At 40.7% G+C, this 17006-nt stretch overlaps 1 protein-coding gene across 9 annotated transcripts in view; it reads right to left on the reverse strand.

Annotated features, from left to right (window-relative positions):
- Positions 1–17006, reverse strand: part of PCNX2 (pecanex 2) — a 288254-nt gene that overhangs the window by 94402 nt on the left and 176846 nt on the right. The gene's annotated exons all lie outside the window — the stretch shown is intronic.

The following is a 17006-nucleotide window of genomic DNA, read 5'->3' on the forward strand; positions in this document are numbered from 1 at the left end:
CTTTCCTCCTTCATGTTGGGTCTTTCAGAGGGAGATTCATACAAAACCCCATCACAATGGACATCGTGCAAGTTTCTGCATATGGATTTCAGCTTACCTCTCCGGCTGCTCTTGCGGGAGAAAATCACCCCATACCACTGGATTGCAAGTTACGAAGTGCTTTTGAAAGCCAAGATAGGATATGGGGGCTGTTGCACTTGCTAGACAAGCCAGCACCGGAGAAAGCTGAGTTATGGGGAGAGGCAGGGGGTGGAGAGAAGAGACCTTATGTGGCTTAAGGATGACTATGAGGGGAAACGTGCTCAGTGGTTTGGGCTGGAGATTCAGAATGTGAACGTGCCGAGGAGGATGGACAGGACTGGACTCCCTGGCTGTAGACCCCTGCTTTGTGGAGAGAAGTGACCAATGGACCCCAGATGTGAAATTCTACTTCTAGACACAGTCAGGAAGTATCCTACCAATAAGCTTCCCAAGCTCCACATACACTCTTCATCCATAATGGAGACTTCATTATTTTTTTTATTGAAGTATAGTTGATTTACAATGTTGTGTTAGTTTCAGGTGGTCAGCAAAGTGATTCAGTTTTACATATGCATATCTATTCTTTTTTTTCAGATTCTTTCCCCTTATAGGTTATTACAAAATATTAAGTATAGTTCCCTGTGCTGTACAGTAGGTCCTTGTTGATTATCTATTTTATATAAAGTAGTATATATGTTCACTGCAGCACTATTTACAATAGCCAAGACATAGAAACAATCTAAATGTCCATCAACAGAGGAATGGATAAAGAAGACGTGATACATATATACAATGGAATATTACTCAGCTGTAAAAAAAGAATGAAATAATGCCACTTGCAGTGACATGGATGGACCTAGAGATGATCATACAAAGTGAAGTAAGCCAGACAGAGGAAGACAAATATCATATGATAGCACTTATATGTGGAATCTAAAAGAAAAATAGAAATGCACTTCTTTACAAAACAGAAACAGACTCACAGAATTAGTAAACAAACTTGGGATTACCAAAGGGGAAGGGGCAGAGGGATAAATTGGGAGTGTGGAATTGGCATGTACGCACTACTATATTTAAAGTAGACAACCGATAAGAACCCGTTGTACAGCATAGGGAACTCAGCTCAATATTCTATAATAACCTAAATGGGAAAAGAATCTGGAAAAGAATAGATACGTGTATGTGTATAACTGAATCACTTTGCTGTGCACCTGAAACTAACACAACATTGTTAATCCACTCGACTCCAAAATAAAACAAAAATTTAAAAAAAAATCAGTCCTCTCCCCACCACCTTATTTCAATAGTCAATAGGTGACTTGGACAGACAAGTCTAACACAGACTCAAACTCTTGACTCACTCCTGTTGAAAGATATGATTTCCTTTAAAGGCCAATATCATGTCCATTCATTCCCACCATTAATTCAACCAGAGCAGAGGCATGCTAATTACAAAACAGAAGACATTCAAACACATGACTCTAGATTACATCTAAAGCAAAAGTCTTGAGAAGTAGGGATGGACTCTCTTGTATTAACTTGCTCCTTTATGCCCTAACCCAACTCTATCAGGCAAAATGCCTCTGGATTTGAAATATTTTTGTCACAATACTGTTCAGAATTCTTAGACTCGTTATTAAGCATTTGTCCTGTGACTCATGCCTAGGTGAAAATTGCAAGCATGAACAAGATTACTTTATGCGATGTGTGACTCCCCAAATGCCCTGAAAAATGAGTCATGGGTTTTGGAAAGTTACTCCTGCTGGGTTTTCAGTGTATGCCTATATCCTGGGAGGCTTTTAAGCCATCTCCTGGAAAAGCTGATAAGCAGGTCAGGCATTGCAACTACAATCAGACAGGCAGCCCCAGGGAAAGCCTCATCTGCAAGTTTAAAGTGCTAACAAGTTAAACTTTATGATTAAATGAATCTATTACAATTATTTTTTGCTTAGCACAGCGACTTGTATTTACACCTAAGCAAAACCAGTAATCAGACACATGTGCTCTCACGCTCTAATTGCACGCAAGACCCCAGGTATCTTTGCTCTTTTCCTATGTCTCTCTATGCTTTTTCTCTTTTCTCTTTTTTTTTTTTAATGAACCTTGTGAAGAATAAAATACAAGCTTTGTAAAACATTTTCAATATGCAGCTCATCAAATAGACTCTGCTGTTCTTAATCATTGAAGCCAGATCTCTCGAATGCCAGTTCTTTATTTATCAACGATTCCTCCACAACTCTGTAATTAAATGATCCTCCATGAAGCCCACCAGAAAACGGATGTGCCTGGGACATGTCAGATGTCAACACAACACAGTGTGTGAGAGCACGGGCCTGAGGGCACGCTACCTGGGCTGGCACCTATCATGGAGTTGAGAATAGATCCTCCCCACACGGTCATTTGAGGATTAAATGACTTCATCTTTGTTAATGACTTAGGACAGTGCCTGGCAACTGTCACTGCAATATAGGAGTTTAATAAATACATGTTAGGACACGTGGATGTCTTATTTTGAGGATGTATTTGCTCAACACCAGGAAATTCTAGGGCCCCCCCTCTAAGCAACTGAAACTTAACAAGTCCAGTTCCTCTTATTTTTCAGAGAAGGAAACTGGACTCAGAGAGGCTAAGTGGACTGGTTAGGGCAGACAGTAGTCACTGGCCCCTGTGAATCCAGAGGTTGAAATTATTAGCTCTCTACCTGGTAATAGATATTTCTACCTCCCAACCTTACCATGTCTCCTAGAGGCCATGAGCCTTCCTGGAAGGACAGCAGCAGGAAGCAGCTGAGAAAAGATCTCCTCTGCCTACGCCTTCCTGCTGACAGCAGTGGGGCAGGTCACAAGTGTGAACATGACAAATCATGACTACAGCCACTATCGGGGACCTCTTCTCCATGTCCACAGTGATGGAGGGCTCTGATCTGTCCTCAAACACCCTTTTCAGTGCAAATGCCCAATGAACGAAACATGACACCACCCAACAAGCCCAGTGACATTCAAATGGTCTCTACAAAGCAGGCTGCTGGGTTACCTGTGCTTCTTAAGAATGTATGGCTCCAAAGGACTTCCCTGGTGGTCCAGCGGTAGAAGAATCTGCCTTGTAATGCAGGGGATGTGTGTTTGATCCCTGGTTAGGGAACTAAGATTCCACATGCTGCAGCACAACTAAGCCCATGCACCACAAGGACTGAGCTCATGTGCATCAACTAGAGAACCTGCATGCTGCAAACTACATAGCTCCTGCACTCTGGAACTCACGCACCACAACTAGAGAGCCCACACTCCCAAGAGAAAACCCACACACCACAACTAGAGAGAAGCCCACGTGTCACAACAAAAGATCCCGCGTGCCTCAACGAAGATCCCACGTGCTGCATCCGAGGCCCGACGCAGCCAAAAAAAAAAAAAAAGGAATGTATGGCTTCAAGAAGATTGACATGGCTGACATATTTTATTCCTAAAAGCGTGGGAAGGTGTGCTCCAGGTTAAAAGACTCAAGTTCATATTTTCCCTTTACACATATTTTCCCTTTACACATATTTTCCCTTTACACTTCTTCCTTCTCTTCTAGGGTTAAGTCAGATGAAAACAAAAATGAAAAATCTGTGAGTATCCAAACATTGATGTCTAAACACACAAGGAAGCTTAAATATTGATCATTGATGAGAAGCACACATGAAGAGGCACTTCCTGCACCATATTAGGCCATTGTGTATAAAATAATAACACATTTAAGATAAGTTAATGGAAACAACAACACTAACACTGCCACACGCAGCACAGCACTGCATTAAAATACTTTTTAAAAAATTTTTATTTTATATTGGAGTAGAGTTGATTAACAGTGTCGTGTTAGTTTCAGGTGTCCAGCAAAGTGATTCAGTTATATGGATCTATTCGTTTTAAGATTCTTTTCCCATGTAGGTCATTACAGAGTATTGCTTAGAGTTCCCTGTGCTCTACAGTAGCTCCTTGTGGGTTATCTATTTTATATATAGTAGTGTGTGAGTTTGGGATTGGCATGTAGGCATTGAAGTACTTTAAATAGAAACCCCATTTCCATTAGCTATGAACTTGCATCTCCTTAGACAGTTTGAGGCCTCTGTTTTTATGAAGCTTATCTCATTCCTAATGTTCTTCTGCCAAGATCTTAAATCTCAGCCCTATTAAAGCATAATAAACTTCCCTAATTACCCAAGTATGACTATACGAGAAAACAAAATCATTGGGGTCTTTTCCGCTGCAAACACTTGGAAAAGACGAAAGGAAGTCACAGTGGAATAATTCTGGCTGTTTCCCAAAGAAAGACACCATAAATACTCTCACTTCAAATAACCCTTTGTGGAAATATGATTTCAATCAGGCATAGACATGCCGTTGTATCTCTGCTCTAGGTAGGAAATGCGATCTGCATAAATTCACAAACCATCTTAAGAGAAGTGTCACCCAATAAAGAGGACCCTAATCCATTTCCTTGCTATTACATCCTGAAATAAAGCATAGGCCATCTTTCCTCTGGGGACTTCCTCCCCCAGCCCCCAATGAAATAACTCACCATTTATTGAATGCTCTTATATTGGGTGTTGTCTTAGGGAGCTGCCCATATGATATCACAAGTGGTTAAAGTGTAATTTTCCCTCCCAATCCCAGTCACTACCTTTTATCCTACTGCTCCAGCCTTACTCGTCTCCCAGATTAGCTGTATCACTTGCTACTTTTTTCTCTCTCTTTTTTTGCATTTTGTTGTCAAAGTCAGTGAGGTTTTTTTTTTCTCGGAAAAACATGCAACTTGTGATTATCAGTGTTTGAACCTGAAGAAGCAGGCGAGGCTGAAAGGCGTCCCAGACTGGCTATGGAATTACAGGTGAATTGAGTTCAAAACAAAAGAACGCTGAGGGAACAGAGATGGGAGTGCTTGCAAAGGAGGTTGACAAATGGGGAGATATTTGGAGGTTCAAGGGGGAGTGAGCTGATGAATTCAGGTGGGAGCTCAGCTGAGGGATTGAAAGCCAGGAAAACAAGAACTGGGGAAAGTTATCAGACATTCTGATGCATAAGTGGGGATGTGGGGAGTAGAAAAATGTTCAAGAAGGAATGGAAAAAGTAAATCTAGTGACATTTCAAATGTAGGATACCACGGTTTAGGTATTGATAACAGGAAATATCATCATTAATTCTGGGGATATTAAAACATAAATATTGTCAAATAAGGCTAACAACATGAGCTAAAATTGTGTAAGTTAAACAGACATATTCAGGCAGTGGTTATGACTGGTTACACGATCGAATTTCAGGAAGTGAGAAATGGATGCTATCTCAATACACGATGTGTGTTAGGAGCCTATTGTATAACCCACTGTTAAGCAAAGTGTTGATGGGCTTCAGGGAGCATGGTAATGCAGAAAGGCTACCATCCCACTGCAGAAATAACATAAATAATCTAAAAAATTATAAGACAATATAATAGCTGGATTCAAAAGAAGGAAAAATCGCTAATAGTCAAAACCAAAGAGAGAATTTTAAGTGAGAATGCTAAGTCCGAACGGACACCATGATGACCCCAAGAGGACACACGCGTGAATATAGGCTGTAGGATCTGAGGACTTGGATTTTAATGGACTTGAGGGGCAGCCATGCTCACCAAAGTCTGAATTAGAAAAGCCCACTTACCAGGGCTGGGAGAAAGCAAAAAAGTTCTCCTGCTTGGTGTATGGTGGATAAAAATCTATCACCCACAATGTGCCAAAGCCATTGTGATGTAGGGGAGTGGAGTTTAAACACAGACTATTCCAAAAGAACAGGAATGTAAAATTGAGAGACTAAAATCAAAAGCAATGAAGGATAACAAAACTTTCTTGCATAAATTGTCTTCAGGGACACTTCCACAACCAGAATATGTAGACCTCCCATTAAACACCAAAAAGATAAAATGAAATAAAATAACTGCACTAAGAAAACTTCATATGCTAATCAAATGTGCTTATTAATAATTTAAGAGTAACCATTAAGCACTGAAGTTTGCAAACTTTAATGTGCATCAGAATCACCTGGAGAGCTTGTAAATCAAAGATTCTGGTTCCCACCTGCAGAGGTTCAGATTCAATGGAATTGGGATGGAGCACAAGAATAATTTCCCAGGTGATGCTGATTCTGCTCTGCTAGGGACCACACATTGAGATTCACTGCACTAAAGGACTAGAAACATAATATTCAATTTCCAAAGCACAAGAGGGAAAGAAGAGATCAAACAAAATTTATTCACTTCAAGAGAAGGCAAAATAAAGGGGTGGGGGGTACAAAGAAAAAGCATCATAAATAGAAAGCAAAATATCACGATAGAAAAAAGTATAAACATATCAGTAATCAGAGCAATGTAAATGGATAAAGTCTGTCTATTAAAATGTAGAGATTCTCAGTCTGTATTAAAAAGAAAAATTGTGTTAGGTGTTTTTATAAGAAATATTAAAATGCCTTAGAAAGTTTTAGGTGGGAGAATGAAAAAAATACACACCAGGTAAATCTTAATCAAAAGAAAGTTGGCTTACCTATATTAATATTAGACGAAATAGAATTTTATCCCCAAAAGGATAAAAAGCAATACGTAGTGATGAAAGGAAAGAGTCACCAGAAGATAAAATAATTGGAATGCATGTACTTAACCATACAGTCTCAAAATATCTAAAATAAAAATGGACAGAATTACAAAGCAAGATTAACAAATCTACATCACAGGGAAAGATTTTAAGACAGGCATCTCAGAAAATGATGGTTTGGTTAGGCAACAAATTAATAAAGATATAAAATATTAGACCAACAAAAGTAATAAGGTTTACCTAAGAGATATGTGTTTAGAACCTTGAAGCCAACCAAAAGAGAAAGAATATGACTTTCAAGCATATGTACCTTTACAAGAATTGATGACTTACTAAACTAAAAAAAAATGTTAACTGATGCTAGGAATTGATATCATGCAAATTGCTTTGCAATTAAATTGGGAGACAATAATAAAAGACAGCAAAAAAACAATAGCAGCAGCAACCACAAACTTTGCATTCAGATATAATAACAACAAAAACAATGCTTTAAAATGATAGACAGGGACTTCCCTGGTGGTGAAGCGGTTAAGAATCTGCCTGCCAATGCAGGGGACACAGGTTCGATCCCTGATCTGGGAAGATCCCACATGCTGAGAAGCAACTAAGCCCGTGTGCCACAGCTACTGAGCCTGTGTGCTAGAGCCCACGAGCCACAACTACTGACTCCATGTGCTGCAACTACTGAAGCCCACGCACCTAGAGCCCATGCTGCACAACAAGAGAAGCCACCGCACTGAGAAGCCCGTGCACTACAATGAAGAGTAGCTCACGCTCGCTGCAACTAGAGAAAGCCAACATGCAGCAACGAAGATCCAATGCAGCCAATACATACATACAAACATACATACATATATACATACATAAAATGAAAGACAATGAAAAGCAGTAGTACCAACCACAACCTGTGGGACTCAGCTAAAGCAATGTGTAGAGGAAAAGACATAGTCTTAAAATGTACAACTTTGAAAAACTTCACAGTTTATATTGGGAATCAATTTTTTAATACAAAAAGTGAATATTATCAGAAAATACAGGCATTCTGATTTACTAGTGTAAATGCAGAACTCCTCAATAAAATATTTATAAAATGAATCTACAAATACATAAAAATACATCATGATCAAATGTGGTTCATCACATAATGGTTTAATATTAGAAAAAAGTCAATATAATTCACAAAAATAAGAAAAGAAAAAAGAAAAATCATATGATTCTCAACTAATGCAGGAATGATGCACTCACTCATAAAATTCAGCACTCACTCATAAAAATCCCTTGCAACCTAGTAATTAAAACGTTCTTAAACTGATAAAAGGTATCAGTGCTATATTGAAGTAAACATCATATTTAATAGTAAAACATAAAATTTTAGGGTTATTCAGGCAAGAGTATCAAGAAAGATGGATCTGATTAACCTACAACAGAAAAGTGAAAATAGAACCATTAAGGGAGACTAAAATCTAAGGGAAGAGAAAGGAACCTGGGATAATAAGTTATCACCTGTGAAGTGCAATTTGGAAAATTATCACTAAGAAGAGAACCAGGGATGATACAGGGATGAGTGTACCCAGCAGGGGTAGGCTACTTAGGCAAATGAATGTACAGCTAATAAAGGGAAATGCAACAAGCTCTGATTCTCTGATTAGCTAGCTTTATGCAGCAAAACAAATTCAGACCCGAAGGATAATATGATAGAAAATATTAGTTAGGTTCATATTTCATAACCACTAATTAGGGTATCCAAAAATGCAAATGAAGTCACCGTGGCACATTTAAATTTTGCAATCTACCAAGAGGTAGAAATGCACAAAACTAAAAGTCTTGTCAAGACCTCTGAGAACTAGGGATTAAATTTATCCCTGCCTCTGTGTGTGTGTTTCTGCTTGTAGTGGACAGCAGGGGTGCAGGTTCAGGTATTTGGGGAGGTGAGGTCACTGGGGAAGGAGGCAAGGGTGGGCTTCAACACCAAAGAAACAGGAGATGATGAAAGCAACTGGGGAGAGAGGGTTACCTTTGTTCTTTAAGCATCTTGCCCACATTGAACTTAGAATGAAGTGGTACAAACAATACACACAATGTATACATCTGCCTTCCTTTTCAGTTCCTTAGTCCTTTAAATTCCTTAGGTTAGCCTTCACCCAACTACTCAGTATATGACAGTCTCCTGTCTTTGTTTTGGGTTTAATTTAGCTTTGTCTTCCCTGTGGGGAAAAGGCAGCTTTCTGGATTCTGTTTTTGGAGGCTTCCTCCCTCTTAAGATTCATTATAACCCTAAGGGTGACAAAAGCAGCTGTTAAGAAGAGGGTATGAAGACCAAGTTCATAAGCCTCCTATCAGGACACAAGCTGCTGCTTTTACCCATATAGCATTTTAGTAAGAAAAACAAATAATGCTGATATACGTAACTAGGAGGCAGCTTTTTCTCCATCTTTTGGAAGGTCCTCCAGATCAGATATCCCATCCCCCACACACCTCCTGGATATCTACCTCATGTATCCTCCTGAGATTTCATACTTGTAAAAACATTCCATCCACCTAATACACATAGGAATAAGGTGATTCCTACAGTGGTGGTCCATATAACAGTAGCTTTCTGTTTTAAGCACCTACACTTTTTAAATTTATGAATTTTTATACAAATATATGAATACAACCTCACTTTAAAATCATTCAGAATTGCCTAAATTGTAAAGTGAATGTTCTTATTACCTACCTCAATCTGACCTAACTTTCAGGATTTGGAATTTTCTCCACATGCATCTGTGCATGCATGCGTGCGTGTGTGTGTCTTTTTTATTTAAATTGAATTAGCAACATATAGTGTTCTGAAACTTGATTTCTCTGTTTCATAGATCCTGGGCATTGTTCAATGTTGGTATAAACTGCTCTCCCTCACATCTAATTAACTGCGTAACAGTCCATTGTTTGGCCAGACAATCTACTGAATCATTGTACTGTCGATAGACATCTAGGTTGCAAAAATTACTTTAAAACCATAGCTGAAGAAAATATCACACATTTATCTAAGAGCTCATACAAAGCCAGTGCAGTAGCTGTTAATACAGTGCATTCCCCTGACTTTGATCCCTGGGTGGGCACATGGTCTACACTGGGACGGTCATGACATCCCCCTCTGTCCATTACAACCGATGCAGGGGTAAGCAGAGTCCCAGATACAGACAACAGGTACAGGATGTTAGTTCCACCAGCATTGCTATATGAAGGTGGGGCTCCTGAGCTACCTTGTTTCTTGTATGGAGAATGAATCCAAGCAAAATCAGGAAAAATATGCAGGAAAAAGAGAGTACAAAAAGACAGTTTGCTCTGGGTATGGCCAATTCTCAAATGAGATCTACTCTTGGGCATCCTAATTACAAAAAGCAATATAGTCCAACTTTAAGTTGAGTTTTTGTCATTTTGCCATCAAAATATTTCTAATATATCAAATTTATCAAAATTTCATGTAAAATTAAAAAGTAGTTCAAAGAGCTTCTGGTTTCTTCTCTTGGACATGGAAAGCTGAAAAGATCATTCTTCCTACCCTTACAATGAGAAAAAGCCAGACATACTTCAAATTCACGACTGTTTTTTTAACCCATTGGAGAACTGGGCTATAGAGAAGCCAGCTAGCCCACAATCTAAGGACAGACAAGCACCTTCAGGGAGAGAGGAGATTAGTACTCCCTCACCTGGGGCAGACGTCATCAGAAACTGGTAGGAAGAGTTTGTCCAAAAGAGCTGATGGATTGGTGACAGTCAAGTGTGGGCTCGTGGGACACCAGGAAGCCCCTGGGGGCTATAGAAATTGTAGGCTCTTTCTCCATGCACTCCCCTGGGTGCTCACAGAGGGAACCCTGAGGAAGTGTCTGATGTGGTACAGATCTGAAGGAAGGAAGCAGCAGACACATGGAGGGGCACAAAACTCTGCTAGACCCTTTCCCCAGACCTCTCTTCATGCATTTTAGTCTACAAAGGAAAAGTCGGCAAACACTGTTGTCTCCAGGGCATTGGTGGAGACTCACTGCAGCTGGGGGAAGGGAACAACACAACAGCAAGGAAAACCCCACTCCTCAGGAGGGGGCAGGAGTGACTGATGGACCCAACTGCAGCTGGAGGAGCGACAGGAGAACTGAGGACACAGCCCTGAGATCAAGGGACAGGGTGAATGCATAAGACTGAGGCTTAATTAGAAAACAGAGAATGTCCTCCCCTTCCACCCTTTCCTCCTGCCACCAAGCTAACAAGTTTCAAGTGAAAAGTAAAAGCAGATGCTGATAGGAGAGGGACAGAAAAGGCATAAGAGTGTGCAAAGAGACATACTGAGGAGGAGTATGGACATAGAGCTGAGGACTGAGCAGATGTTGCTCTGGAAACCAACCCTGAACCTAAATATAAGGTACACCTTCAGGAGTTTTGAAGTCTGTGGTACCCTGAGGGTAACCATGGCAACAGCAACCCCCCAAGCTGGCCCATCTCCTAACTATGTTAACTCAAACCCTGCATTGAAAATCTAGCCGAAGAAAGGCATGCCCAGTTCCAGACCTAAAAGCTATTTGCTTTATTCTCTCCACAAGAAGTCCAGCTTTCAACAAAAAATTATGAGGCATATAAAAAGGCAAGAAAAAAGAGACTCCTAGAAGACAAAGCAACAAACAGAGTAAGACTCAGATATGAAACACATGTTGGAACTATCTGACTGGGAAATTAGAATGACTTTGATTAATATGTTATGGGCGCTAATGGAAAAGGTACACAATATGAAAGATCAGATGGCAAATTTCAGCAGAGAGGCAGAAAGTATAAAAGAAAGACTCAAATGGAAATGACAGAAATGGAAAACACACAAGAGAAATATAGAATGTTTTCAGTGGGCTTGTCAAACTAACGTAGTCAAGGAAAGAATTGATGAACTTGAAGATAGATTAATAAAAATGACCTAAACTGAAATACAAAGATAAAACTGAGTGAATTCAAAACAGAAAATGATACTGAGTATCCAAGAGATATACAACCATGTCAAACTAACACGTGTATTTTGAAACTCAGAAAGAGCAGACTGAACAAAGAAGCGTTTGCAGTTATAATGGGAAAGAAATTTCCAAAATAATGACAGGCACTGAGCCACAGATTCAAGTAGATCAGATAACACCAAGAGGGATAAATACCTAAGTAACAATTGAATAAACAAACAACAACAAATCCTACCCAACACTAGCTATATCATAATCAAACTGTGAAAAACGAAAGACAAAAAAAAATCTTGAGGGCAGCCCCCCAAAAAGGGACATTACACACAGAAGAACAAAACTAAAATTACAGAAGACTTTCTGTAAGCCAGAAGATAACGGAGTGACATTTTTAAAGTGCCAGAAGGGGGTGGGGGCAGGAAATGTCAATATAGAATTCTATACCCAGTGAAAATATCTTTCAAAAATGAGCACAAAATACTTTCTCCAGCAAACAAACCTGACAGAATTCATTGACAATAGACCTACACTACAGAAACTGTTCAGGAAGTTCAGGGATAAGAAAGACAATATAGATCAGAAATTTGGATCTACACAAATAAATAGAACATCAGAAATGAAATGTGACAATAAATATTTTTTCTTATCTTCAATTGTCTTAAAAGAGCAATTTTGCTCTAAAGCAAAAATAATAACAATGTATTAAGTGTTTTTAGCATATGCTAAAGTATATGACAATAACACCAAGGATGCCAGGTAGGAAACTGTTGAAATTCCTTACACTACACAAGCAATGGTATAATATTATTTGAAGGTAGATTCTGGTAAGTTTAAATTTTATATTCTTAATGTAATAGCAATAACTTTTAAAAAGAGGCTTAAATAATATGGCAATAGAAGAAAAAAATGGAATTAAAAAGCAGTTCAAAATTTTTCCTACTACTCTTCCCTTTACCGCCCTAATTAGTTGCTCCTTCCGGAGGCCCCCATATTATTTAGCTTATAACTCCCTACCACATGGAAAGTAGTACAGCATCCTGGTGATAAGACTAAGCTTTGGAGTTAGACATACCTAGGTTCTCATCCCAGCTCTGCCTCTCACTAGTTGTGCGATCATGGACCAGTTTTACTCTTGTGAGCCTTAGTTTTCTCATCTGCAGAGTAAATATGGTCATGGTACCTAGCTCAGAAATTGATCGTGAAGAGTCGATGAAATAATCCATGTTAGGTTTTTAGCTCAGGACCAAACATATAATAAGTGATTGATAAATATGGATTATTTTACTTATTGCCCTTATGGCATTTTTCAAAAGTAGTTTTTGTGTTTTTCTCTCCCACATCTTCCATTGAAGAGTATGCTCATGTCAGAGATACTGTATTAGTTATACCTGCCCAGTTATCTTCTAACAGGTAAGTAATATAGGCACATAGTGGATGTGAGTGCAGTAAGTGGTTTTCAGAAAGTGAAACAATGAGTAGAAGAAAGCCTCAAGTGTTTGCCTAACTCATCCAGTTCACAGGCTATAGTGGACATGGGGTCAATGGAATTTTTCTTGTTACTTTCTGATTCTCATTTACATGCCAGATCTTTGTTATAAGTTTTTATTTATTTATTTATTTACTTACTTACTTATTTATTCTTATTGGCTGCATTGGGTCTTCATAGCTGTGGCCAGCAGAGGCTACTCTTTGTTGTGGTGCACGGACTTCTCATTGCAGTGGCTTCTCTTGTTGTGGAGCACGGGCTTTAGGTGTGTCAGCTTCAGTAGTTGTGGCACTCCAGCTTGGTAGTTGTGACTCACAGGCTTCGTTGCTCTGTGGCATGCGGGAGCCTCCTGGACCAGGGATTGAACCCGTGTCCCCTGCATGGGCAGGCGGATTCTCAACCACTGCACTACCAGGGAAGTCCCTCTCCATGAATATTTTAAGATAGTAACCATCTCAGTGTCACTGCAACTGAGAGAGAAGCATCACGGTTTGGTCCACTCAAAGTACTTCCAAAATTGGTAGCAAAAGGATAGAGGAATGAGAAAGTCTGCGACCTCAAAGATCTTGTCTGAAATATGAACCCTTGAGAAAGGACACTATTTGAAATCTGCAGGTTCTAGTTTGTAAATCCTGCAGAACCAGAAGCCTCCACCCAGTAAAGCAGAGACGTTGCCCTGTCTTGTAACCAAATCAAGCTCTGTCTTCAGGAAGTACTTTAAGGAGGGTATCCTCATTGCTGAGTAAGGAAGGTTTTCAAAGTTCTTTCAGTGAAGACAGTCTAGATTTGTCACCTCTCCTAAATTCCCCAAAGCCACTCATGTACTTTTTTTTTAATAAATTTATTTATTTATTTATTGGCTGTGTTGGGCCTTCATTGCTGCACATGGGCTTTCTCCAGTTGCGGCGTGCAGAGGTTACTCTTTGCTGTGGTGTGCGGGCTCCTCATTGCCATGACTTCTCTTGTTGTGGAGCACGGGCTCTAGGTGTGTGGGCTTCAGTAGTTGTGGCACATGGGCTCAATAGTTGTGGCTCACAGGCTCTAAAGCCTAGGCTCACAGGCTCTAGAGCACAGGCTCAGTAGTTGCGGCGCATGGGCTTAGCTGTTTCACAGCATGTGGGATCTTCCTGGAGCAGGACTCGAACCCCTGTCCCCTGCATGGCAGGCGGATTCTTAACGACTGTGCCACCTAGGAAGCCTGCCACTCATGTACTTTTGCGTGCCTTGAACACACACCACTTCCTTGTTCTCTGAAGAGTTATCACAGTGGCCCTTTGATTCTACAGAGAAAGCTGTAGACGTCTTAAAAAATGAGAGCCCATAAATACTTCCTTGACATATTAGCAGGGACACACATGTTGCTGTTTGAACAACATGACTAAATCTATGTATTTATTATAGTATATTTTGGCATGAGAAAAAAGGAAAAATAAAGGAAAAAAAAGATATAATTCTTGCACACCAGCCTTGATGTCCTAAATGGGAAGGAAAAACAGATCCTTCCTTTGAAGGCTGAGGTGCAGAGAAGCTGATCGCATTCACTCCAGGCCTCTGTCCCTTCCCAGGAGATGAATTACAGTAACTTGCATGGTTTGAGTTAAGGGAAACCCATGCCCCTGGTAGGTGGGTGTTGTCCTGGGGAATGGAAGACAAGGAAGTTGATGCCTTAGGCTATAAATCTTGACTAAAGGATGTTTGGGGCAGTTCAGGTACTTTCCAGCAGCCAAACGACACAGTTAAGAGAGGAGTCACAGTGGCGGCCACATGCCATGAGCTGGCCAATTGGATGACATCAGCTTGTCACCACTGGGGTAGATCTGCAGCTTGAAGTAGATTGTGTTTTACCCTCTCATTTTTGCAAGAGGGGCTCAGCTGATTACAGAGCACAAAGCAACACACTCACAGCGGAACAGTCGGCTCTGCTGGCCGTGTGTTAACCCTCCCCCCCGCCCCCAACTGTGAACAGGACAGCAGGCAGCAGTGCGGCAGCTAAACAAGATTTATTAGAATCCCAGAAAATCAAAACACACACCATGGAAAGCCCAAGGAGGGAACCCTAAGTGACGCATATGCTCAATCTAAAACCACCCCTCCTTTCATGTGCTCCCCTGACCCTCTGTTGTGAGTCATCCCCTCTCCAGAATAATAAAACATCATCCAACCACCACATCCAAGCTGACTTCATTTCTCACAAACCAGTTTTTCCATCTTTCAACTGAATTTAATTAATATGAATTGAATTATGTAACCCTAACCCTAACCAGGACCCTGCATTTTGTTTAATGTTGCAGGAGGTAGAAAATAAATAAGCACACCCGTGGTCCCACCATATGAGGAGTGTCCAATCTTTTGGGGAACACAGACACATTGGACTGTGTTCTTTGTTTCTGGCCAGAGTGCAGAGTCTGTGAAATTCTTCTCCTGCACCATCCTGGGTGACAACTCAAAGTGAACACGCATCCCTGAAAGCCTGGAATGTGTGCTACGTTCCTGCCACGGTTTTGTGAACTTTCTGCAAACCAGTTTTTACTCCTGGACTTGGGCAGACTGGGAATAGGATCAAGTTCAAGTCTGGCTCTGTGAGTGAGTGACTTTGGGTAAGGTTCTGACCTCTCCGTGCAAAAGAGCACCATCAACATGCCACAGAGCTTTACTGTTTTCCTAACGGTGTGCCTGACCCCGTTCTGGAAATTACAACATATCAGCAAATAGACAATGATCTCTGGTCTCATGGAACGCACAATCTAGTGGGAGAGACAATGAAATGAAAAACAAGTCAAGGAGAGAGTACGTTAGAAGGTGAGGAACAGCACAGCAAACAGGTAACACAGGGCAGTGTGAACAGGTCGGGAGGCTAGGTGGAGAGGGGAGTGGGGGCACGTATGGAAGTGGATGGTTAAGGTAGATCTGACTGAGAAGGTCAGATCTGAGCAAAGCCTTGAAAGAGCTGATGGAGTGAGAGGAGTGAGTCTTATCTAGTAGAGAGGAAACTGTGAGACCGCCTTACTGAACATTCCAGAACTACAAAAAAGATCAATACACTTGGTAAGTCCATTCTTCACCTCAGTGAGGGAACGGGACCTACACATAAACTGAAAATGGAGCACCTGTCAACATGACTGAAGCAGAAGGATAGCGGAGAGGTGTTCTAACCCTCACTTCATTTCAGGATAGCGGGAACTACTCCACATCACGACCCTGTGGAGAGCTGGGCGCAGGTGTCACCCTCCGAAAACTCAGAGGAGGCAGAGGGAAGCCACGCTGAGGTGAATGGCCCCAGAGCAAATACCTTTCGTTGCCCATCATTGCCCAGCTGGAGATGCCTAAGCACATGAAGTGTCAAGCCCTGCATGTTAAACCTAGAGATGGAGGCATTAAGTAAACATGTACTCTGGCCCATCACATCACATACATATGGCATGTTTATTCCTGGCAAGGGCAGTGGACTAAACCTTTTAAACATAATGAGAAAGGCATATCTAAAGCCCATTCACCTCTTCTAGGCTGATAAAGTATTAACAGCCTGAAAGTGGTTGTGACTGCAGGATCTTCTCTTAAATACAGCCCCACTGAGTGGCATACTATAAAGCTCCCCCAAATACCCACATTTAAATACACAGACCTGTGGTCAATGAACACACTTGGTCATTTACAAACAGGCATGGGGGGCCCACGCTACAAAGAGCACTTTTTGGTCCTGGCCTTTGACCTCTGTGAAGCCTCGAATACTACTGACCACTCCCTCCTTTTTTTTTTTTTTTTTTTTTTAAATCACTACATTCCCACCCTTCATTCTCAGACTACCCTTCCTACTGGTGAAGTCCTATGTTACTGTTCTAAAATATGACACTCCCTCCTTCTTGAAACCATTTCCTTTCTTGCTTCTTATTCCACTGTACTTTATCTTATTTCATGAGTCACTTCTCTTCCTCCT

Source organism: Hippopotamus amphibius, chromosome 5 (genome assembly GCF_030028045.1).
Source record: "Hippopotamus amphibius kiboko isolate mHipAmp2 chromosome 5, mHipAmp2.hap2, whole genome shotgun sequence".
Taxonomy (NCBI): Eukaryota; Metazoa; Chordata; class Mammalia; order Artiodactyla; family Hippopotamidae; genus Hippopotamus; species Hippopotamus amphibius.